The following is a 25,193-nucleotide window of genomic DNA, read 5'->3' as shown; positions in this document are numbered from 1 at the left end:
AAGTTTTCTCGTATTATTTCACTGAATAGACTGTTTATTCCTTTGGAATGGAGCTCTGTGCCTTCCTGTATCCCAATGACTCTTAAATTTGGTCTTTTGATATTGTCCCATAATTCTTGGATGTTCTGCTCATGGTTTCTTAGCAGACTTGCTGAGCTGTCTATGTTCTTTTCCAGTTGAAATACTTTGTCTTCATTGTCTGATGTTCTCTCTTCTAAGTGATCTACTCTGCTGGTAGTATTCTCAATTGAGTTTTTAAGTTGGTTTATTGTTTCCTGCATTTCTAGAATTTCAATTTGTTTGTTTTTTATTACCTCTATCTCCCTGTGAAATTGATCTTTGACTTCCTGGATTTGTTTGTCAATGTGATCTTTCATTGTCTGATTTTGCTGTCTCATGTCTTCCTTGAGACTCCAGATCATCTGAAGCATATATATCCTGAACTCTTTATCTGATATTCCATCTGTTGCAGCTATTACCTCTTCTAAAGTTGAGTTGACCTGCATTGCTTGTGGTCCTTTCTTTCCTTGTCTTTTCATACTGCCCGCGTTTCTTTCTGCTTGGTGCAACTGTTGTGTTTTGAAATTTACCCCCTATTTATTTATGTTGCTCTTGTATACTTGAAAAGTCTCCCTTGCAGGTGCGGGCGGCGGCTGTGCCCCTACTCCAATTGGGGTGACGTGTCTATCACGCTGGCGGCTCTCTGGGCCTGTTCCGGGAGTGGAAGGCGGCTCTGCTCTGTCCGTATTCCAATTGGGGTGTCGTGACTACAATGCTGGCAGATCACTGGGCCTCTTCCGGGCGTGGGCGGTGGGCTTGGCTGGTGGGATTCCACCTAATGGCAGTCCCTAACCTCCCTGCTTGCTAATTAATGGCTTCTCTGAGGCGCCACGCCTTCTGTAGCTGCGGGGCAGGCCGCGCGAATCAGTTGGCCTGGATCTCCGGGGTCCTGCTGCTGGCTGTTTTGATGCTACAAGCTGTTGGAGAGTGGTGGTGTATTCTTCAGCTTTCCCGGATGGTGGCCACTGACTGCCTGTATGGAGTGTCCGCTGTTTTGATGTTGCACTCTGAAGGAGAGTGGCGGTGTATCCTTCAGCTTTCCCGGATGGTGGCCACTGACTGCCTCGGTGGAGTGTCCGCTGTGGGGGATGGGACTGTGCCGCTTTCTTCCCCTTCTGAGAACCCGTGCTCGGCCCAAGGGTCCGTGTGGGCTTGGCTGGTGGGATTCCACCTAATGGCCTTCCCTAACCTCCCTGCTTGCCAATTAATGGCTTCACTGAGGCGCCACGCCTTCTGTAGCCGCAGGGCAGGCCACGCGAATCAGTTGGCCTGGCTCTCCGGGCCCTGTTGCAGGCTGCTGGGATCCCTGGCACTCTATCACTTTGATTCTTTCTGCTTGCCCCTCCCCCAGCGCTGGCTAGCCAGGTTTCCTTTTGGCTGCTACTGGGAGGAGGGGTTGGAGGTCAGGTGTCTCTGGTTTCCCCCTAGCCTGTATGGAGGCTCAGCTTGATACTCCCTCTCCCGGCAAGCCTAGGAGAGATTTTATGCGAATTCCCGCTGTCTGGGGGGTGAGCTGAATGACACCAACCTGTTTTGATGTCGCACCCTGAAGGAGAGTGGCGGTGTATCCTTCAGCTTTCCCGGATGGTGGCCGCTGACTGGCTCGGCGGAGTGTCCGCTGTGGGGGATGGGACTGTACCGCTTCCTTCCCCTTCTGAGAACCCGTGCTCGGCCCAAGGGTCCGTGTGGGCTTGGCTGGTGGGATTCCACCTAATGGCCTTCCCTAACCTCCCTGCTTGCCAATTAATGGCTTCACTGAGGCGCCACGCCTTCTGTAGCCGCAGGGCAGGCCATGCGAATCAGTTGGCCTGGCTCTCCGGGCCCTGCTGCAGGCTGCTGGGATCCCTGGCACTCTATCACTTTGATTTTTTCTGCTTGCCCCTCCCCCAGCGCTGGCTAGCCAGGTTTCCTTTTGGCTGCTACTGGGAGGAGGGGTTGGAGGTCAGGTGTCTCTGGTTTCCCCCTAGCCTGTATGGAGGCTCAGCTTGATACTCCCTCTCCCGGCAAGCCTAGGAGAGATTTTATGCGAATTCCCGCTGTCTGGGGGGTGAGCTGAATGACACCGACCTGTTTTGATGTCGCACTCTGAAGGAGAGTGGCGGTGTATCCTTCAGCTTTCCCGGATGGTGGCCGCGACTGGCTCGGCGGAGTGTCCGCTGTGGGGGATGGGACTGTACCGCTTCCTTCCCCTTCTGAGAACCCGTGCTCGGCCCAAGGGTCCGTGTGGGCTTGGCTGGTGGGATTCCACCTAATGGCCTTCCCTAACCTCCCTGCTTGCCAATTAATGGCTTCACTGAGGCGCCACGCCTTCTGTAGCCGCAGGGCAGGCCACGCGAATCAGTTGGCCTGGCTCTCCGGGCCCTGCTGCAGGCTGCTGGGATCCCTGGCACTCTATCACTTTGATTTTTTCTGCTTGCCCCTCCCCCAGCGCTGGCTAGCCAGGTTTCCTTTTGGCTGCTACTGGGAGGAGGGGTTGGAGGTCAGGTGTCTCTGGTTTCCCCCTAGCCTGTATGGAGGCTCAGCTTGATACTCCCTCTCCCGGCAAGCCTAGGAGAGATTTTATGCGAATTCCCGCTGTCTGGGGGGTGAGCTGAATGACACCGACCTGTTTTGATGTCGCACTCTGAAGGAGAGTGGCGGTGTATCCTTCAGCTTTCCCGGATGGTGGCCGCTGACTGGCTCGGCGGAGTGTCCGCTGTGGGGGATGGGACTGTACCGCTTCCTTCCCCTTCTGAGAACCCGTGCTCGGCCCAAGGGTCCGTGTGGGCTTGGCTGGTGGGATTCCACCTAATGGCCTTCCCTATCCTCCCTGCTTGCCAATTAATGGCTTCACTGAGGCGCCACGCCTTCTGTAGCCGCAGGGCAGGCCATGCGAATCAGTTGGCCTGGCTCTCCGGGCCCTGCTGCAGGCTGCTGGGATCCCTGGCACTCTATCACTTTGATTTTTTCTGCTTGCCCCTCCCCCAGCGCTGGCTAGCCAGGTTTCCTTTTGGCTGCTACTGGGAGGAGGGGTTGGAGGTCAGGTGTCTCTGGTTTCCCCCTAGCCTGTATGGAGGCTCAGCTTGATACTCCCTCTCCCGGCAAGCCTAGGAGAGATTTTATGCGAATTCCCGCTGTCTGGGGGGTGAGCTGAATGACACCGACCTGTTTTGATGTCGCACTCTGAAGGAGAGTGGCGGTGTATCCTTCAGCTTTCCCGGATGGTGGCCGCTGACTGGCTCGGCGGAGTGTCCGCTGTGGGGGATGGGACTGTACCGCTTCCTTCCCCTTCTGAGAACCCGTGCTCGGCCCAAGGGTCCGTGTGGGCTTGGCTGGTGGGATTCCACCTAATGGCCTTCCCTATCCTCCCTGCTTGCCAATTAATGGCTTCACTGAGGCACCACGCCTTCTGTAGCCGCAGGGCAGGCCACGCGAATCAGTTGGCCTGGCTCTCCGGGCCCTGCTGCAGGCTGCTGGGATCCCTGGCACTCTATCACTTTGATTTTTTCTGCTTGCCCCTCCCCCAGCGCTGGCTAGCCAGGTTTCCTTTTGGCTGCTACTGGGAGGAGGGGTTGGAGGTCAGGTGTCTCTGGTTTCCCCCTAGCCTGTATGGAGGCTCAGCTTGATACTCCCTCTCCCGGCAAGCCTAGGAGAGATTTTATGCGAATTCCCGCTGTCTGGGGGGTGAGCTGAATGACACCGACCTGTTTTGATGTCGCACTCTGAAGGAGAGTGGCGGTGTATCCTTCAGCTTTCCCGGATGGTGGCCGCTGACTGGCTCGGCGGAGTGTCCGCTGTGGGGGATGGGACTGTACCGCTTCCTTCCCCTTCTGAGAACCCGTGCTCGGCCCAAGGGTCCGTGTGGGCTTGGCTGGTGGGATTCCACCTAATGGCCTTCCCTAACCTCCCTGCTTGCCAATTAATGGCTTCACTGAGGCGCCACGCCTTCTGTAGCCGCAGGGCAGGCCACGCGAATCAGTTGGCCTGGCTCTCCGGGCCCTGCTCGGAAGTAAATTTTTTAAAAAAGTAAAAAAAAAAAAAAAGAATGCTAGTCATAAAACAATCAATATCCAGTACTGAGTTCAGTAAGAGTAAGTTGTCAATCAAGTCATAAATATTGTTGATATTTGAGCATTTTGTGATTTGACGCAAAAGGCTTTATCTCTGTTCTAGTTTCTGTTGGTTGGATCACATACAGAGTAGTGGACTTAATTCTTTTTCTTTTCTTGGTTTTTTTGTTTGTTTGTTTTTACTTATTACAAGTCATTTTTATTGTTGGATTCATAGTCATTTTTACTTTAAAAAATATATTTGACTAAATAAATCACTTGGATATCCTGGGCTCTGAGGAACTGCACCAGAATTTCCCATTAATTTTTTTTTAAATTTTTATTAGAGCTTTATAGTTAAACATAGTAGTTGGGTTCATCCTGACAAACTCATACATGCATGGAAATGAATTTCAGTTCATGATCCCCATTTTTAATGATTTTAATTCTTTTAAAAGGTAAGATGGAAGAAAGCAGTAATTTTTAAAATTTTTTTCTTTTTTCTTTTCTTTTTCTTTGTAGTGCTGGGGCTCAAACCCAGGGCGTCATTCATACTAGGCAAATGCTCTAACACTTAGGTATACACTCAACCCCTTAGAAAAGGACTTTCTTACCATTGAAGTTATTGTATGATGAATTATGTTGCCTAAGGAGATAATGACAAAAACATTATTGGACATGAGATCAGAGGGCACAAGTACTATCTTAGAAATCCCTAAAGTTCTACTCATACCCCTTTTATTCCATGATTCTGTGATTCCTAATTTAAAATAAATGTTTGGGGCTTTATTTAGGTTTCAGGTTTTCTATTTCTTGGGCTTTTTATGAGTTCCTCATATTTATTATTATTGAAATAAATACAACTTCTCTTCATTTTGCTCTGTATTTAATGGGCTCCAATTTCAAAGGATATGCTTTTGTCTCACTAGTTTTGAAGTATGCAAAATTCATCTCTACCAACTAGTTGTTCAAATTAGAGTGGTTCTGAATGCCTTGTCTTATGCTACATACAGTTGTTCAACAAACACCATGTTTTCTACCTATTAAATCTGTATTTGCTCTCATGTGCTTTATGAATTAGGAGATTTTGCTGGCACAGTACTTCACTCATCTCATCACTTATCCAAACAAATGTGTATACTTCTTTTGGTTTCATTTCTTTTTCCCACTTGAACCAGTGATTTAATTGGTCATTGAAACGATTTTGTTTCCACTACATAATCCACAAGGTGAACAGATAGTATTCCAGAGGAATGTTCAACATAATGTGTTTATGGTTTTGTTTTTTTTCAGTAACTCTTGATGCTTGTCTGTGAAGCCAGGTATAGCATAATGAGAATCAGGATGTAACTGCAGAAGAAGACTTTTGTTATGATGTCTTTTTGTAAAAATGTTTGCAAGGTTTGTACAAAAAAAGGCTGATGCTCTGATCTGAAAGTAAGCCTGTGAAATTTTGTAGTACTGTTCATTACTATGTCAGAACTTTGCAGGTAAAGGACGTTTCCCCCAAATTTTCTTTTCAGTTCTTACCTCTGAATCCATCCCGAGTATAGACTCCACCTGTATACTAGTGAAACTCAATGTGGTATTTTTCCTGGTATCACCATCTTTTGAACTGACCTTCTCTCCTGTATCCATTGCCAGCCCACTTGCTGTGGTCCCCTGGAGATGTAACCTGACCATCAGTTTCCTTTAATCACAGTCATTACTTTAGATTTGTAGATGGCACCCAACCAGAGCCAGTGAAACACAATGAATTGTTTGCTGAAAATCATGGAACAGAGTCTTACTTTTTTTCCTATCAAAAGTTAACCATATTTCTACCACCAGGGAAAGCCTGAAGCTGCCAAAAGTCAACATGCTGTGTCTAGAGATAGAAGCCACAAAACTAGATGGCAGCTTAGTGGGCAAAAGAGATTACTTGGTTTCAATGACATCATTTGAACTTCTGAACTTCTGCTATTTCTGAAGCCCAGTATACCACCTTGAATCTTTCAGTGATGTGAACCAATAAATTATTTTGCTTATGCCAGTTTAAATTGGGTCTTATGAACAAAAAGTCTCTTAATGGATACATGTATCCACTAAGTAGTGGTACATACACTATAAGTACATAGACTGCTTATCATCGACTCTACATCACAGCTCCACCTAGACCTGCTCTTAGTTTCTCATCTTATTGCTTTCCTTGGCTTCCAGGATCTAGCTAGTTACTCCTCTCCTCCTTCCTCTCCAGAACACTGACGTTCCAGTTCTCTGCAGTATTATCTAACTATGTTTCCATAGCATCTTAACATTTCTGACATCATTTTCTCCAATGGAAATAAGCAAAGAATGATTGCTTTTCACTTATCTCTGCCTATAGTGATGAGAAGAGGATTTCATAGACTATCTGAAGAGAGAAAGTAGAACTAGATCCAGCCAGTCACAGTTTCCACTGGGGAATTTGGATTCTTGAGAGGTTTGATTAAGGGTAGATGAAGGTCTATAAAGGTGAGATTAGGCCCCCCTTGATGATATAAATCATGGTTCATTTTCTACAAAGATGCTGTACTTCAATACAAATCATCATCGAAAAGGTAAGTATTTTTTATTATACTGTAGAAGCTGGTGCTTGGTTTCAGGAGTCTGAAAAATCTGCTGTTTTATTTTCTTAATTCTTCAATATGTGGTTGCCTGGAGTATTGATGTGTAAAAAGATTCTTCATATCTCATGGTTAATTAACTCAAGTATATTAGTGCTGCTGCTTATTTAAAAAGTTAGTCAAAATTCTGTGTTGTCTTAAGCTATTATTGTGTGTGTGTGTGTGTGTGTGTGTGTGTGTATGTGTGTTGGGTAATGTTTTTCTCCTTCTTATAGTTGTCTGATTTCTGTTAGCTATTGTTTAATTTGTTGGAAGCATTATGCCTTCTCTAGTTGTTGGGTCTTTATAGATGCTCAGTCTTCACACACACACACTTAGCCAATTAATATGTATCTTTTTACAATAAGGCACTTTTCTGCAAGAAACACTCCTGACCCAGCCCCCACCCTTGACTCCCAAGCTTGGTTATGGACTCCTTCTCTACTTCCATAGCACACTGCCTACACCTGTTTGAAAGCACCCAGTAAGTGTCACATAACTGCCTGTTGACTTACCTCTCCTACCCACTAACTGCAAGCCTTTTGTCTTGTATCCCATTTTTTTTTTGCCTGTGTCAAACAAAATGCCTGAACTATAGCATTTGTCAAATGAAAGAGTGGATGATTGTTATCATATCCTAAGATCTTTTAATCTTTATGTCAAGGGTTTGAGCAAAGTGAGCATTTTTGAGAATGTTTACTTGCCAAAATATTCACAGAATTTGTAAGAAAACTATATTTCTTAATTAGGGCAAATCTATTACAGGTTGAAATTACTTCAGGCTATTTTAGTATTGGAAAGTATGTTATGGATTATCTTGTTTTTAAATCAAATTCTGCTCTTACATATTTGTACATTGTGTCTCCTCTAGAAATCATCATTATCTACCTCATCACATATTATAATGATGGGAAACTTAATTGCTGAGAAGACTTGGGAGTCAGCATATTTTTTTTTCATTTTAAAATGAGCCAACATGTAACATTATGAGATTTTACATAAAATCAATATTTACAGATTATACTGGAAAAATAGAAATTTATAAATGTTGAGCCTTCATTCCTTCAAATAAATAATTGGGTAGAAATGACTCCCCTTTTGGATGGAGCTCATGTTCTTGATTAACCACTGTTATGATTTGGATCTTTAATGTCCTCCAAAGATCTCATATATTAGATAATGCAAGAATATTCAGAGGTGAAATAATTAGATTATGAGAGCTGAAAGTGCATCAGTGATTAAACCATTTTATGGATTATTAATTTGAATGAACTACTGGGTGGTAACGTAGGCATATGGTGGTGGACAGAGGAAAGTCATGGGGGCCTGGATTTAGAGATTATATCTTATCCCTGGCTCCTTGCACATACACTATCTCTTTCTTCTTCCTGACTGCCAAGAGCTAGCAGCTTTCCTTTGCCATGCCCTTCCCACCTGATGTTCTGCCTCACAGAGCAATAGAGTCGTCTGGGCATGGAATGAAATCTGAAACCCTGAGCTCCAAATAAACTCTTCTCTGTCTAGATTGTTCTTATCAGGTATTTTGGTCACAGTGACAAAAAGCCGGTTAGCACAGAAGCAATATGTAATGTTCCTTGAGTCTTATAGATACTGAAACGTGGAAATTGACTAGATATAAAACCTGAGGTATTCAAATTTAGTGCTCAGTTTTGCAGTTACATCTGCCATGCTTACCATTTTCATAGACATTGAGATACCTCTAAGCAAGTCTTCCTATGGTAGTGTGGGTAGGGAGTACTTACTGCCCTAGAGCTGAGTAGTGAAGATAGAAACTTTGATTTGTGTTGGCTACTGGGGCAAAATAACTCATGGGAAATAGGAAATGGCAGTAAAAGATGAAAAATGGTTTAATATTTATTTATTTATTTGTTTGTTTATTTAAAACTGTTTAATGGTACTAGGAATTGGACCCAGGGATTGACATATGCATAGGAAGTACTCTGACACTAAGCTATATTCCCAGTCAAAAGATAGTTTAGCATTTAATCAGTGATTTGGTCATGGTTGGAGGAAGTTTAATGTAGCAAATTATCTGAAGATTGAAGAGACCCGCGGGCCCTGTGGATAGTATCACTAAAGGTGGTGGGCCAAGGACAATCAATAGATTAGAAAATTATAACTACAGCCATCACCACAGAGCACACATCTTTAATGAATCCTCACGATGTAGCATGCACATGGATCTATCACAGGATCTGTTTCTACATGTAATGAGATGAATTGCCTAGTAAACAGCAGGTAGGCTTTGGTCAATTTAATTGAATAAATTGGATCACATAAATTGTAATGTTCAGCAAGTTCTGTAAAATGGTGAATTTCCAGAAATGTGATCTTGGTTAGGCATTTTCACCATCTTGGTCTCTTTGTTTCCGGAAGCCTGAGATGTTCAAGTATCCTTTCAATGTGGTTGCCTTCCTTGAATGGCAAAATGGGAGAAGGATTACTTTCTTGTTTGTTGTCTGCTTTGATTCTCTTTGATCCTAGAAATGGCTGATTCTAACACAAGATACAAGCAGACCTCAGTGAAGAGGAGATTGAAGGGTTCACATATATCTGCAAATTTAACACTTATAAAATTTCATGTGCCTTAATTTTGGCATGGAAGTTAAAGTCATTCATATTATCGGTATGGTACAGTGTGTTTTTATCCTCTCTCTCTCTCTCTTTTTAACTTTTTAGTATATTTTATTTTCACAAGACTGTATGCTTTCCAAATAACAGAATTCTGTAATAATCCTTAGTTTTTAAAGATAATTTTTATAGGTTTCTTATTGCAAAAGTCAGAATTGATTTTCTGTGAAAGTGGATCTATGTACAAAGATGACATAAAAACCATCTCTTTATGTATCCTGATGAAGGTCTTGTTTCTCCATAGGGCACATCCTTTCATATCACTTCGTCATCTTTAGGTCTGTAGCTAGCCCACAGCAAGAAGCTTAATCTCAAACCAGCCCCAAATCAGTTGCATGTTATAATGGGAGAACAAGAATAAGAGATTGGCAAAATGGTGAGTGCAAGAGATTAATGCAAATCCAAAGTCAAAATCACCACTTAGTTGGTGGGTTAGCAGAAAACTGTGCATTATGAAAAGACTTAAACAATATCCCTGGCTTACACTTCTTTTATGTGTCAAGTGTTGACAGGTGGGAACTGTGATGACTTTAGACAAATGTTCTACCTCTTACAGTAGTTGAAACCACAGTGACACATATGGATAACTTTTAAATGACTTATGCTCAAAAATTAATTTCTAAATTGTTTATTTGATTCTAAAAAGTCATATCTTCCATATGAAAATATTACTGATGTCAGAAAATATTACTGATGTCATGCCAACCCATCTAACCCATATAAATCCATGATATACTTGAAATATGATCAGACAGTATCTGATTGTTCATAACAATTGTCTTATTGTTCATAACAATTCAAAACAGGGTTTCCAAAGAAAACTTTATTTCTGTGAATTGTATGGTAGCAACTTGTGTCTTAAATTTTTAGTTTGATAAATAAAACTCAGGTAGCATTTTTGTGCATTGCTGGCATCATTTTCAAATTGTCTCCCTTCTTCTACTTTTGCCCTCCTCCAAACTCTGTATGATGTTTTGATTGTTTCATATCATAAAATTGAAAATTTTATACCTGCAGTTGAAACAGTGGCCTCAAAGACCTGAGAACAATTGCCCCTACTTTTTCTTCACACATTTATCTGGAATTCTTCTGGTCATTTCTCACTAGGTTTCAACCACAAAAAAATCAGATAATTTCTCAGCCTCAGGACTTTGCATATGCTCTAGTCCTCTAGTATGCTGCATTCTTTATTTCCTTCTGCTCTAATTATCAGACACTCTCCCTAGACACTTTTCCTGACCACTCAATATGAAGTCAGCCTCCTCCTTTGTGGTCTTTATTATTTTCATTGCCTCCATCAGAATTTGTAATGAAGCCTTTTTAATGTCTTTGTGTTTGACTCTGTGGTAATTCAGGCCACAGGAAGGTAAGGCTTGCATGTGTTTTATACTCTGTTTTATGTAGTACCATATTTACTATATAGTAGGTGTTCAATAATATTTTGAATGAATGAATATATGTTATGTAGACTTAGACTCACTTTTGGGGGCTCAAAAATAGTTTTTCATGATTTTAGTTGCTAATATTTCTTACCCTAAAACATATTCCAAACTATTGAGCCTAGTATAATAAAAAATGTTTGCATTAAAATTTGTGCAATGAGATTGATCTAATTATGTGTATGCATGAATATGGTATAATGAATCCTACTATTATGTATAATTATAATACACCAGAAAAAAATAAATAAAAAATCAAAGTTACCCCTTCCCCCCAAAAAAGTGTAAAATAGACAATACATGTTGAAGTACTTCCCTTTTGAGACAGGATGATATACTGAATCATAGCACACCATTTGACAGATAAATAAAATTTTGTGCTTTCCTTTTTTTTTTTTTTTGAATTAGAAATGTAACTCTCCTTGGGAAAAGATTGCAAAAGTCTATCAGCACAAGAAATCTATGTCTGATAGAGTTCATAAAGAATTTTCAATTTAGCAAATATGTAGATTTTTCATTTCTATTGCTCAGGGTTTTTTCCCTTATGAAATCTAAACTTTTCTTTCTAAGGAATGAAAATTTGATTAAAGAGAGCTATGCATTGATATTTTGTATTCTTCATTGTTTTATGATTATGAAATTAGGAAACAATTTGGCCAGGTGAGATTTGGACTGGTGGATTTGCTCCTCAGCATTGTTCTCTTAAATTTTCTAAAACTACATTCCTGACTTGTACATTTTTCAAGGAAATCTTCCATGGATAGAATGAAATATTTTTATGTTTCTTTGGGAAAAAAAACCCCAATATGTGTATATATTTTGGCTCAAGTTTAAGACTTTGGTATTTTGGGACAAAATATTTCCCTTACTTCAAATTTTATATAGGTACGTGAATGCGTTTAAGTGTTTTTGTTTCTTCAGGTGATTATTGTGAGTGAAAATGTAGTGTCAGAGGATTTAAATTTAAATCCTAAATAAAATTTAAAAAATGTAAAAATCAAGCTCTTTCACTTATTTTTTTTGCAGACGTAATTTCATTTAACAAATAAGGCTAATTTTACATTTTATCAACCATGGATACACAAATATGTACAGCCATAAATGTAATATTCTTTTCCTGATTTTGAATAGGAAAACCTTTTGACAGAAATTAAAGCAAGATAAGGCATTATCTTGGTGAAGAGTTTTCAGAAAACTATTACAGCATTTCTTTCTATTGATTCTCATTTCACCAGCATTTAAAAATAAAAATGTTTTTTTTTTTTTTTTAAAAAACATCAACTTGTACTGATAAATGTTGAACATGACCTTGGCCAATGAAATGTAAGTTTCATGGGGCAGGGTTTGTGTTCACTATTGTATTCTTGTTAGTTATGCGAATGCTTGACATATTGTTGGCAATTGACAAATATTTATCCAAAAAAAGCATTTTTGTTCTAGGTTCACTTTGCCCATATTTGATGGTAATACTCTGGACAGTGATAGAGTCAAAGCTGATTAAATAGTTCCTTTGCATGACTAGACTCTCCATAGACAATAAGAATGGGCTGAGTTGGACTCAAGAAACAACTTGGAATGCTGATCTTAGTTAATTTTTATATAGCAATTTACTTCTCTAAGGGCTTTACTTATACTAACTCATGTTATATTCATAACAGACAAAACTGAAGGTAGGAAATGTTCTTCATTTTATAGAAGAGTACCCAAACTACAGAGAAACTAGGTGACTTGTCCAAGGTCCTATATCCAGTAAAGGGCAGAAACTGGATTCAAACACAAATAATTTAGTTCTAGATCTGCATTGTTAGTTTACTGTGTTATAGTGCCTTTCCAATCAAGAATCAGGGCTGGGCAATGTATTGACTTAAATATTAATAGAGAAACGAACATGTTAGTTACAGATAGGTATATTTTAAATGTGAAAATCAGATAACTTTGTGATGACACTTGTTTCTAAACTCACCATTAGTTGGTTCATGATTCAGGAATGTCAATATGCTCACACACATGTGATTTTATCATATATGATTTTATTTAATTAAATGTTTAGATATACAGATATATCATTTTGACTCTCATTTATTCTTTGTGTGTATATGTACATAATATATTTTATATTAAAAAGGTTTTAGACTCAAATTTTCAAAGATGAGAGGAAAAACTATATAGTCTGGTCAAATGATCTATTGCTCTGTTAAAAAGTATTGAAAATAATAACTAAACATGTTTAGAAAACTAAAACAGTTCAGAAAGGAAAAGGTAAAAATTGGAAAACTCTCTTTCCCCACAAATCTCAAAATTATGCTTCTCTAAAAGGGCTTCTTTGTTTGCTTTAACCAAGAGTTATAATTTTTTTTATAAACCAGATACTTTCTTTAAATGGATTTTAAAATTCATTTGGAAATAATTGTTATAATCAATGCAAATTTACAAAATTGTTTCTCAGTATGATTCTTAAGAAAACAATTGAAGAGTGTTCCATCATGTATATACCATATTTTAGCTAATCAACATTTTATTGATTTATGTTGTAGTTGTCTTTGGAGGTTTGATTTTTACCAAATTAGATGCTAATCTGTGTGTATGTGTGTGGGTTTGTGGGTGGGTGTACATGAATGTGTGTGTGAATTTTTGTATCAACATGTTGCAAGTTCTTACAGTAGATTTCCTCAGTCTAGCAGAATATAGATTTTCAATTTTGAGATAGATCCCTAAATTACTCAAAAAAGGTGGTGCTGATTTGTATGTTTACCGGTAGAATATGGGAGTCCTGTTTTCCCACATTTTAGTTGTAAATGAATTCAAAATAAATTGTCAACCCTAGTTATAATAAATTATACTCCATATATATCTAATATATCAAAATATACTCCATATATCAAAAAAGAACAAATAAAAAATTTGAACCACTTGTAAAAAAACCTACAAACAAAAAACAAGCAACAAATACATTGTCAATCTGTTAGGCCACAATTAGTATTATATTTTAATTATTTAAATTTAAATGTGAATCAGTTTGAATACCTTGAAAGTTTGTTAGTTTTTTTTTCACTAACTTTTCTTTTGTCTGTTTTTGTTGGATTGTTAGTTATTGTCTTATTGAATTATTTAAGCTTTCTTTTTTTTTTTGGCTAATGTTTTCCTTTTTAAAAATATTCTTAGTTATAACTTTAATTTTACAATAAAGAATTTTATTTAGCAGATCTGTTAAATGAGATAAATATATTAATAATTCTTCATTTGAAACTTTCCTCAAAAGTTTAAGACTGAGGTCTTTATTATGAATATGAATAGATAACAAATTCCTAAGAAAATACAGTAAATAGTGGGGAGAAGAGAGTTAAGCTAAGCTCAGGAAAGGAGATCTTGTCATTCTTAAAAAGAATGATAATTTTTTCTAATAATCAACTTTTTAGATTTGATTATCACTTATATGTTGGCATGTAGATTTATATGACAATACTTTGTCAAATTCTCTCTAGAATTATTTATAAGCTCAGCCCTTACTTGGATAAATCCTCCATGTTCTCTAACTTTCTTGTTAACTTTCAAATTTTGGGAGATTAAAATCAACACAATATTTTTTTTAAAGATTGTATGAGTAAGACATGTAAAAAATATTCTGCATTGTGCTCTGATTATAATCAAAATAAATGTTCCTTTTTACTCACAATTTTAGCTTTGAAAAAGTAACTGAAACAACTGATCATTTTCATTTTTTCCATTTTTATGCATTGTAAGAAATTCCCATATTATTTTTGGTAAAAAGAAAAAAACCCAACCATCTGTTGTACTCCTTTAATCAATTATTTTTAATACTAACATGCTTTAATACTTTTAAAATGTTAAAACACTTTTAAAAAAATTCCTGGAAATCTGAAACTAATGTTTTCCTTAGTATTTTTGTGATATTGATTGTTTAAAATAAAAGATATTTGGATAAATGTACCCTATAAGAATCCTATAGCAAAAATGCTTACGTAGTAAGTATATAGATGTACTTCCACTCATCTTTGACAAGATATATATATATATATATATATAAACATATATTTGTATATATGTAAATATAGATATGTATTTCAACTTTGTTATTCAATATATATGCCTTTTCATAAGAAGGAGTGAAAAAAATTTCAGGTATTTTAGAATGAAATTATAGCATTGATGTTGGAAATTTTGATTACTATAACACACCAACTTTTTGAGATCCAGGCCATTAATCTTATTTTAGTACTCTAAATGATAAATATTGAAATATTTATTTTCATACATTACAAAGCCTCTGATAATACTAATTTCATTTTTCCTAATTTTGTATTGAAAAATATCACTTCTTTCCATGCTCATATCATCATTGAGCAGATAATTTCTGGTGACTAGTAAGGAATGTGTTGGGGATTTTTTTTAATAAAAATTGATGCTAGTTTCTTAATTTTAAGACATCAAATTTATTTTAGAATTGGATCATTTGGTTGATTATGAAATGCTTTAAATGTATAATTATTAGAGGTAATATATAATTATTTGGTTTCAAATAATAAAAATGATATTGTCTCTAAAATTTTGTGATCCATATTTACTTTCTAGGTATTTTTAATATTATCATAAAATTTATCTGACTTCAAATAATTTCTTTATACATTTTTCTCTCAGAATTTTTTAGTAGGAACTTGAAATTTTGACTTACATATCATAAAATTTTAAGTAATGGGAAGTTCATTTTAAATATTAAGCCAAATTTTCTCTAAAAATATGATATTCATTCAGCATCTTTTTTTAGAAAATTAATATGAAGAAAATAAGTATTTTTCATATGCTATCTAGAAGTCTAGATTATTATTTTAGAACTTTGCAATCTTACAGGTATATTTTAAATGTAATTATTATAATCTTTATTTTTTTCCTACACTAAAATACTAACAGCATACATATTTTTTAAATACTGAATATAAAGAGCAACTGAAAATTGAAAAATATTATTTAAGATCTAAAACTTTCTTTTACTGTACTGTGTAGATTATTTACTGAGCTCATACTAGTTGTGAAGTATCTTTTCATTTGAAAAGTTACATTATGGAGATTAAAAGTAGTGTTAAGGGTTTTGTTAAAGAGGTAGATTCTTATAAAATCCACACTGTTGAATTATGACCTCTTTCATTTTAAGGCATCCTATTTTGATGTGCCACTGATTGTGTTGTTCATTCATTTATTCCATAGAGATTTTTTCATTTGGCTAATGATTACTAAACACAGAATGCAAGTCTTTGGAATATGGACAGGGAAAATTAGATTTCTCAACCCATGGAAAATGAAGAAATATAAGTAAATGCTTAAAAAAACTAGGATAGCTGAGTGCATAAGTAGCCTTGGAGGCCATTTAACCAAATAGATGAGCAAACCAGCCCTACCAAGACTAGTAAATGGTTAAACCCAGGCAATGAGGAGAAGCAGCATGAGAGCAGCTGTAATGATATCTTGTGTCTGGGAGATATCCCTGTGGATTCTGGAATACTAAGGCAACTAACAAATGCGCAGAGGGAAAGTGATGAAAAGAAATAACAAAATTATCAAGTACAAATTACAACACTCTTTTAAAAATACTCCCTATAAATTTGGGAGTATTATTTCATATACTTTATTAGCTAAAATAACTTTTTTAGCTAAAAACTTTTTTTAGCTAAAAGTTTCTGCTCATGAGATTGGAGGAATAGTTTTTAACTAAGAGGATGAATCTCTAATTCTTCAATCTACTCGTTTAAGGAAGAGACAGTAGCAAGGTATTGAGGTGATTGTTTTAAGCCTTGGGGTCTCTCGCTTTAGAAATTTTCACCTTAAAGAAATAAAATATCAAAAAGGACAATGGAACTTAATTAAGTAAAAATGAAGGCACAAGACCTAGTCAACTTGGAATATTAAAGGTTAAGTTTTAAAGTTTCAGGTACACATAGCCAAGTGTTTTGGAATGTTAATTTGCTCTCAAGCAAAATAAATTTCATAATGCTTAATACTCACTACAAATTTTTCTGACACTTGATAAAACCAAAGTATTTGTAAAGATATATTTCACCTGTTGACTTTTCTCCAGTAATACCTTACTATTCACTCTAGCTCTTTTTTTAATTGTGCTCCTTCAGTCAAAAACTGACACAACTGTTGAAATACACTCACTCATACACTAGTCAGTCACACTCCGATAATATGTCTGTCATCATGTTAAAACAGTCATTTGCTGACATATTTTATGGCCATGAACATGTTTCAGAAACTAGCAAAAAGGATTGGCCTTTAAAAAATAAGCAAGAGCAGCATTTCCTTCTAGTGAAACGACATATAATTTGAAATAATAGAGTGTCAATAGTGACTATAGGAAATTGCTAGAAAGTGGACATTTCCAAGCCCACTTTTATCTGGGAAAAGTAGTTCTTTTTACGCCAGCAAACATTTTATTGAATTAAAAGCATCTTTGTCAGATTCTGAAAATGTTTATTGCACAAGGTTTAGAGTTCTGAACTTCTCTAAATATATGGGATAGCAATTTTATAAAGAATAAATGTTAATGCTATACAAAAGAGCATGCTCCTCTCAGTACCTTTTCATTTATATTAGGCCATGTCCAAACTGACTTTTGTATTTAATGACCTCTATCACAAAGTGTAAGAATAGTTCGGGAAATTTTACAGATAGAAACATAAATGTCTAAATGGACCAGCTTATGCCCAATGGTTTGGTTTATTCCAAAAGCCCTTAAAATACTCCAATTATTTAACAGGTGAGAATAGTTTTGAAAATAATGACACATGGATAAGTTTGTTACACAAATTAAAAGATATATGCAAATGCACATAACCTGTTAAATGCCACTGAAACTGGGAAAATAAATAATTTAGTAGTTCCCTAAATAAGGTGGTATTCCTGTTTAACAGTGAAAAATTTACTTGTTAAAAATAATTGTTAGTTTCCATTCTGTTCCCATTCTGAAATTAAATTTATACCAAGCTCACATTCAGTTTAAAATGCTGTTCTGTTTTGATTAGTCATGACATTCATATGTAATTTGAATCTTATTGTTGAAATATGAAAATTATTGAATATGAGAAATTTTTTACTTTGTAAATTGCTTGCTAAATAAGGAAACAGAACACAGTCCTGTAAACTACTTAATCAGCATCTGCAAACTCTCAGAGTTGTGGGTAAGAAGATCAAATGCTTATATACTAAATGTTATTGAAATTCCGGTGACTTTCTTATCCGACATGATTTGTTAGTTCTTTCTAAGATATTATTTAAAAGTATTTTCAGCGTTCCTTATTATAGGCATTTAAATCTAGCATCACCTCCTCTGCAAGCATGGAAATTCAACCTGCTCTATAGACGCTTATGTTCAAAGAAACATCTTTATTTTTTTTTTTTTTTAAAGAAGAAACCTCATTTTGCTTTATTTCACTTATGCGGCTTCTTTGTTCATTAAGCTAATTACTCTAGTCTACATTCATGCCTTTCATCTACCTTGTTTCTTGAGCTTGATCCTTTCCCAGCCCTGAATCGACTGTTACTGAACAGTTGAAGCTGAACAGGAAGGAATTGCAGGTGTCAACTCACAGTTTACAAATATGACATCTCCTCTGGCATAGCTGGAAATATGAAATATTGATTTATGTGCAGTAAAAGGTCTTATAAAAATGATCACATACACATGAGAGATTAATGCGCAGGAGATCAATAGAAATTTCATTCTTGACGCTAGACTGTCACCTATGGTGAAATGCTAAAATACAGAAATCAATATTATCTATGAAATGTCAAATTTATTATAATTATGAGGATGAAAGCTGGCCAAGTGGCTCCCAGGAGAGAAGGAAGGATAGGTTACTGTGCTGAAGCATCCTTCATGTCCCTTGTTCACTTGCTGCCAATTTGAGAGCAATATTGGTGCAGGGGTTTTTCAGGCATTATGTACCGCTGTGTAGTAACAAATTCCTGCTGGAATATTTAACTCTTGAAACAGACAATAATACAAGTGTCCACATAGTCAAAAGGTGTGGAACTTTTGGCTCCAAAATATAGGGAATATTTTAAGCATAGATTTTAATGTAGTATGTGGACCACAGCCCACTGCTTAGGAAAATTGAGCTTTTACAGACAGAAGATTAATAAGATCTTGGTGCAATTTTATTCAAGCTCATGTTCATTCTCTCCAGTGGTGGTGGTGGGGGGAGGTGCAGGGGTGGAGAGGGGAAATCCTAAATTATCTATTAGTAGGCTTCACATTTTCTGTAGTTTAAGCCATTAGCTTGATTCTTAGAAATTGCCATTCAATTTCCACTGCTAGGCAGCAATTCCTTGAAAAGATTTTTATGAGTTTGTGGCCGTCTCTTAGTCTCATGTATCAAGTTTAATAGAGTCTTTGAAAAAGTAACACAAAGCTAAAATTTTATGAGCCTATACGAAAACAATAAAGTGAGAATGTTTTGTCTTTACTTTTAAGTAGGGAGGGGGAATTTAAGAATTTAAAGTTAAAAGCAAAAAGAAAAATATACTTCTTGCATATACTGCAAGTCTACAGAAAAAACATATTAAACCCTTATTAGAAATATTATCAATCCTTATAATGAGTGTAGGTTTTACTAGGAAATGTTAGTGATGGTACATTGCAATTCTTGTGGAGTTTGGGCTTGGTGCTGCTGGGTACAGGGAAGATGAATGCATTTGACCAATAAATGAATTAGAAAACTTGGTGGAAAGTTCATATTCCATCTTAGGTGCTATAGATAATAAGTTCATGTTATTTGCCATCAATTAACACTCTTCATAAAAATTCCTTGATTTAAATTTTTACGATTCTCCATTTTAAACATAAGCTGTGTGCTCTGACAGCTGTGCCTGGAGAGTAGCCTGGACATTCATTCATTTTTCTACCAGGAGGCCTTCATATACAAAGTTCCCAGATACTCATGAGATGAATGAATGAGTGAGTGAAACATTAACTGTTCATTCTGTGGTTCTCTGGTACTGTATGAAGAATGGGGAATGGATTTTCTTCTCGTTTATACTGAACGTTCTGTTTGTCTTTAGAATTCTGATGTTTTGTTCTTTTCATCCCTTTCGCATGTCAAGATAGCTCCTTAGTGATAACTACTTAGGAATCAGCCATCACTTCTGGTTGGAGCATGTGGCCTCATACTGTATTTCAAATTTATGGTTCTTAGCTGAGTTTTCAATTATGATCACACTCAATAGGAAAAGCTCATTCTCATTACTAGTAACACTTAATTTTTAATAATAGCTATTACAAGTTTATTTGCAGTCATGTGTTTTACTGTAACTCCTTGAATTTTCTTTGCCTAGATCTATTTTGAAGCGTTACCTGTCATGATATTTCTGAGCTACTTGAATTTGATTCTTAGGGAGATGAGTCTTGTCTAAATTTAGATATAGCTGAAGATAGTTTGAATGAAGGCATATATAAACATTAATATCAATCATTTATTATCAAGTTTTAGGTATTGGTATAAAATTTCCAAAGAATTATTTCAGTGAGTGATATTCAGGCTCCTCATTAGTAAGTTATTTACCTTTTGGCCAGAGTTTTCCTTTTTTTTTTTTCCCAGTGCTACTGTCTAAAGCTATTGTTTGTTCATGATCCATATTTTCCAGGTATCTCTTTTGTATTATCATGGAATAATACCCAATATAGGAGTCACTATGATGGCAGAATTTGGCATCTTTCACAGGTAAGCACATTAAGGGGTCATAGGAAGGTTTCACAGATGCTGAGAAAGACCCCAAGTGTGTGCCATTTAATTCAGAGATCATTAGTTGAATGTTTACTATCTGCAGGAAATTTGGATTTAAAATATGGAATAGGCCCAGGCGGGGTTCTCAAGGACTTTAGAAAACAGCATAAATTGGGTGATACACACACACACACACACACACACACACACACACACACACAATGGGAATTATTTAGAAAATTTCAAGACTTAGAACCTATGCAAGCTATCCCAAATCCTTGGATTTATTTTTCTCTACTCAAATAAAAACATATTTCCATAGCCTTTAGGAAAGAGCCAATCCATAGACATTCCAGAAACATATATACAGAGTTCTTTCTCATCTATTGTTACTGAATTATTTGTTCATCCTAAATATTATCTCTTTTGGCCAGAACTGTAGGATTATTATTACTGCCAAATATGATGGATGGTTCGTAAACTTTCCTCTAGTTGGTAACATAAACACTTTTTTTTTAAAATCTGGAGAGGAGATAAAGATTTATTTACTTTAAAAAAATGTTGTAGCATTTACACAATTTATAAATAGAGATTTGGGAAGATTTTCTACTCTACACAGCTTCTTAAGGCTTTTTTTCCCCTCTTCTGTACCTCAAGTACCCAAAGCAGTTAAAGTTAATACTTAATGCAACCCAGTTGAAGAGATAGGCATTTCTTGCAGTCAGGTCTCAATTAAGAGATAAAAGACAAAAAGTGCAAAGCGCTTGATAAAGCTAAGAATACAAGGCCAGCCATGGATGTGCTTGAAGCTGTCCATAGCGATAACTGGATAGTCAGCTGGAATCTTCTTGAATTGAAGTGGGTGCTCTAACTTATCAAATTCCACATATGGGGAAATTATTGGTGCCTACAGTGGTGATTAACACTAACCCACTGGGTCAGAAACAAGCTGGGATAAAGGTGAAAACTGTATCTGACTATCAACACCAAATACATCCATTTAGAGAAAGATAGCAGAAGGTTTTTTCTTTTTTTATATCTTCAGTTGTGCAGGTTGTCAGGCTGGTCACACAGTTAACGCTGCATATAGAGTGCTCTCTATAATGTGCAAATTGCAATGCACATTAAAATGTAATCTACTTTAATAAGTCACATGAAGATTACATTTTAAGATAATTGTTTGTGTGTTTATGCTACACACCAAAAATATTTTCCTGCTTTGTTTACAGTATTTTCTCTTTGCCTTTAAAATATAATGATTGCAACCATTACTACTAAATAATTCCCTTCTTCACATGGCTGGGGGTAAAGTTTTTGATTCTTGGAACCATGGTTTATAATGTAATCTTCAAACTCTGCTTGATTGTATTGAATTTCCTAAAGTAAAACTTGTTATGATCATTAAAAATCTCTCTTTGCATCAATAACTAGAACACTTCACTTGAATTATGAAGATAATTTTATAAGTTGTAGTCTTTCAATTCCTATGCAGACAAAAATATTTGATAGGTGACAATTTTTGAACACTTATAATGAACACCATAACCTGGCTTTCTGACAAATCTATCCACTTGGAATATGGCCAATTATCAATGATTTATTAGAATGGATGAGAAGAAAATTGGAGGAAAATGGAAATGACAAATAATCTCCAAATTTCACATTGTTCATTCATTTAAAAGTACTTTTCCACTCAGCCACCAGTAAAATCATTTACAAGTGATGACATTTAGCTGAAAAGATTTTCATCTCTTTTTTTTCTCTCTTATCCACCTTGTAAAGTAAGTACCAATGAATACTAAAATAAGTCACTGAGGTCAAGAGACAAAATAAGTCATTATTAGTCTACGTAGGTATTGTGCTCTCAGCAGGTAGCAAAACGATTAGCCCAGAATTGGTATACAATAAATATTTCTTAAGTAAATGAATGGGTGGATAAACAGAATTTTGAAAGTATAAGTGAATTATGAGTTAACTAAACTACATTTTTTTTTAAATTATAGATGGACACAATACCTTTATTTATTTATTTTTATGTGGTGCTGAGGATGGAACCCAGGGCCTTGTACATGCTAGGTGAGCCCTCTACCATGGAGCCACAACCCCTACCCTAAACGACGTTTTAAAATCTGTAGATTGTTAAATATGCAACTAAAATTTGCTGAATTATTCTGACTCACTTTATGGGGAGGCTATCTTTGAAGAACAGGTACACACATGGTTTAGGCAAATATGATCAGCAGTATATGTCTTGTTACCCATAAAGATTGTAATACCCTTCTTTCATGGACACTAGGTTGGTGTAATTGCTTCCTCAGTAATTTCTGGGATAACTTTCTGTTTAAATGATTCAATGATCTTTCTTTTTATCTGCTTGAATATTATGACATGAGATTCTGACATTCTGGAGAAGTAATGGAGCTATATCTTGAGAGAAATCTTTTAAGTTCTAGGTGATATAAAACCCAATTGAAACAGGGAACAGAAAAAAGAAATACTGGCTTATATCTATGTTATACTTTATATCTGGGATGGTTCCTGAAGGCTCATTGGTCCCCAATGCAGCTATGTTCAGAGGAAGAAATTTTGGGAAGTGATTGAAGGGCTCTGAGTGCTCTGAGTTGGGAAACTAGGAGGTGGAACCTAGTTGGAATGGGTTGGTCCTTGAAGGTGTATCCTTGGGAACTACATCTTTTCCCAGTCCCTTTCTCCCTGTTTCCTGGAGCAATGAAGTGGATGAATTGAGCTACTTTTCTTTACCACACTCTCTTCTATGATGCTTGATGTTCTTCTGCCTTGCTTTAGGGCCAAAGCAATGCAGCTGTTCTGCTGAAAGCATGTGTCTAAAGGAATCTTTTCTCCTTTAAGTTCTTTTTTTTAATGTATTTTGTCCCAGCAATGAAAAGCTGACTAATACAATTTGTAACTAAAAATTTGGCAGAAGATCTTGAGGTAGATAACAGGAGCTTAGAAATTCCACCATAGTTCAGAACTTATCATTTAACTAAGATTTTCTCTGTATTGGTTCCTTTTTCAGACAGCTTTTCACACAGAAAGTAAGCTGGCTGGCCCTCAGCAAATCAAAGCTACTTAAACAAACAAACAAACAAACAAAAAACCCACAAAAAACAAAAAACTAAATTGTCCAATAGACAGAGACTCTCCATTCCAATATACCCACCCAAAGTTGAGCATCATTGTCTAGCTCTGGTCCTGTGCCCATACTTGACCTAACCTAAACACTGTTCAGACAAATGGAATATGCTGTTTGTCATATCTGCTCCACATGCCCCAAATCAGTTTGTTGCCAGTGGGATATGATGTTTTGTCTCGGGTGCTCTTTCTATTCTTGGATTCAGGGTAGGATAGACCTGAAACACAGAACAGGAAGGGAAGAATGATGACTCTTTAGGAAGCATGAAGGTACTTTCTAGAAGGAGGAGAATAGAGATATTGAAAAGAGACAGGAACAATAGATATGCATTATAAAAAGTATAGATGGCATAATGGAAATGGGAAAAAAACAATAGGAGCTCCAAAATTTTATCTAGGAAATGACAACTGAAGTCTCTGCACCCCCAACCCCCCAAAAGGTTATACCTAATTATCATGCTGAAAATTGTAGAGGATGACAAATATCCATGTATACTAAAGTATTTTGAAACATATTCAATTCTGTAATGTGGTTAGGTGTTTTGGGGGTTGGTCAGCTTAGGGGAAGAACCATGTAGAGTTTACTAATTTAACTTAATCTGATTTAATTTAATCTGATGTGGCTCATTTTTCCCACTTTAGATGCTCTTTAACTGGGGGGAATATGCTAACTTCTCACACTACACTGAGTCCCACAGTCCTTTACGGAACATTCTTTTTAATGTTAGGAATAATACAAATAACATTAAAGAATGTGAATAGAAAGAGGAGAAAAATGACCTTGAGTTTCAGGAGATGAGCTAATGTTCATGTGTAGATTTTATTAAAACATTAAGCAACATTTTATTCTGTACTCTTAAAATGATGCAATGGGTTAAGTAAAAAATAGCATGTGAAAGTTTTGGAGTATAGAATAAATCAATTTATATTTAGCCTAATTTGTGACTAAAACCCTTTATTTTATGCTTTGTAATTTAGGATATTTGGCTTGTTCAACATTCTCCTGTATTTTGTTGGCAACCACTGACCTAAGAAGCTATTCTTTACATTATATTGTTTATATTTATATTCTATTATTTCTAGCCAAAGATGTTCATTCATTCCAGTTTTAAGCACTATTTTTTTTAAGTTTAAGTTCCAAAATTTCTAAATTCTGGAGTTTTGAGTGATATCGAAGTCCTTATGATCTTTGCCTGACTAAATAGATTCAGAATTATAATCTGTTTTATAAATAATTTTTTCTGTAATTTCTTCTCTCTCCATCATCTCAAGCAGAATATTTTTTTCAGCATATTTGGTTTTTCAGCAAATCATACAGGATGCCAATCCAGGTAGCCTACTGAACTTTTATAATTACTTTCTCAATAATCTCATATCAAAATCTATATACTTTTGGAGCACTTTATATGTTGAATTAAGACACTAGTACAGGGCTTGTGTTGAGTTTTAGATAAGGCATTACATTTCAGTTTATCATAAATTGTTTTCACATTTTCCAAG

Source organism: Urocitellus parryii, chromosome 1 (assembly GCF_045843805.1).
Source record: "Urocitellus parryii isolate mUroPar1 chromosome 1, mUroPar1.hap1, whole genome shotgun sequence".
NCBI lineage: Eukaryota > Metazoa > Chordata > Mammalia > Rodentia > Sciuridae > Urocitellus > Urocitellus parryii.
This window is presented reverse-complemented; position numbering follows the sequence as displayed.